This window comes from Dendronephthya gigantea, unplaced genomic scaffold (assembly GCF_004324835.1).
Source record: "Dendronephthya gigantea isolate DGI-Jeju-01 unplaced genomic scaffold, DenGig_1.0 000004F, whole genome shotgun sequence".
Taxonomy (NCBI): Eukaryota; Metazoa; Cnidaria; class Anthozoa; order Malacalcyonacea; family Nephtheidae; genus Dendronephthya; species Dendronephthya gigantea.
Genome location: NW_021163014.1, coordinates 3,713,117 through 3,715,142, shown reverse-complemented (window position 1 = coordinate 3,715,142; position 2,026 = coordinate 3,713,117).

Below are 2,026 nucleotides of genomic sequence, written 5' to 3'. Positions count from 1 at the left end.
GTACTTTTGTGACTATCGTGACGACTATCCATTTTATTTCAGTTCACGCTTTCCACTTGCAACATCCCCTGATCATAGCTCACGAAATCTAGCACTGTAAAAAATCTGGTAGTCCTTCAATCAAAAAGTTTAATAAAATTCGAGCCTGGTTATATGTTTTATCCCAAAATATATATATTATTTGATACAAGCCGAATTTCCTATAAAACTTGCTGTATTGCTATATTATCCATTATTCGTCTGGTATACCGCCCCCTCGTTACGCGTGGTTCTTATATATCACCGACGAGAACCAGGCTTAAAAGAGAGAGTACATTGGAATGTTACCAAAATTGCTTAGACTTTAGGAAATGTTTTCAGTTGTTATTGATCTTATGCAAACCAGACACACACATCCATGGCCGTCGCTAGAAGCTAAATGGGATGGGGGGTATAATATTATATTCATGTTCGTATACAACTATATACAAATAAAAGAAATGACAAAATAAAATTTGGGTATAACACGAATATATGAATATGCACCTCTCCCAATTAAGCTTCTAGCGACGCCGTTAATGTCGTAAACATTACGAATTTTTGCGATGCAAGCTTTGAAATTCAGAGTTCAAATTTTATGTAAATTAGGACAAGTTTTAGAATGATACTTAACGATTTGAATCCTTTCGTGGTTTCTATGAATTCCTAAAAATTTCTTGTTCAATATGTAGCTCAGTAATAAGAGAAATTGAAAAATGCTTTAAATTAAAAAAATTAAAATTCTAGTCCTGGGTCGGTTGGCTTCGATTACGTGGCAACATTCAGCGATAAAAAGGGCATAGATCTGGAAAATATTCAGGATGAGCTGGCACATTCACTACAAGTCACACATGATGGAACATTCCTTGGCAACGGTCTCAAAATAAGCGACAGTACGAATATCACTGAAGTGGGAAAACGTCTGAGAGTTCAAGGTAAAAAGGAAAGAAAACCAGTAAAGTAAATGCAATGAAATTTTTGCACGTTTGCACGCTTATATAGGAAATTAGATGAAAGAATGTTGCCGGGAACATTAAACATTAAATTTGTAATTCGCGAAGCATTTTTAACATCTTCCTGTTCGACCAGCCCGTTCAAAATTCTTCCGTAGCTTTATTATTGCGAAGTGAGGGAACAGTGTATCCGCGAATAGTTTTCAATTGTTTGTTTATATTGCGTCAAATAACGCTAAAATCGTTAGAGGGAAGTAAGCGTGGTAAATTCACACCTCCACATTTTTCGATCAGCCACATAATGAGAACTAGCACCACTCTGAACTTTTCTATCATTTTAAAGGAACGACATGATTATTTACAAAATTCACTTACGGATTTTTGTTAAGTTTATTATATCTCAAGATATTTTGGAATGAAATTGTCAGCCATGCATCCGCGCCAACTGGAATGCATCACGTCGCATGACACTAAATTCCTTAGAGGGAAATTAAGTTTTATGACCAATAAAATAATTTTGTCATACATCATTCTAAACTTGCAGATGCCGAAGGAGTAAAAATTATTAGTCGTCCTTATAATAGCACTTATACTAAAGCGAGGCTTGGTGGTAAAGGCAGTAGCAATATAGCTTGATTTTCTCTCAATTTTGACTGGTGAAGGGAATCCGCTACGGTCGAATTCTTGCATTTGAAAAGAAAATCGAGCGAAAAATTTCGTTCGATCGAAAAATTCTGCCTGATGGAAAACCGCCTTTAGTAACGACACGCTCTTTGTGACACGTTTCCCTGGTTGGAAGAGATGTTATTAACGATGCCTCATGCCATGCATGTCAAAACAATGTCATTTACGCACTTTTAGATATCGACGAGTGTTCCGAGGATAGTAATTCCTGCCCGCCTAATTCTGAATGTAAAAATACAATCGGATCTTTCATATGTTCCTGTAATTCTGGATACGTTGGTAATGGGACAATTTGTCAAGGTTAGTTCACAGTTTCTAACCGGTAAATAATTTCACACAGACCATGGCCTATGATGTACTTCCTCTAGCTA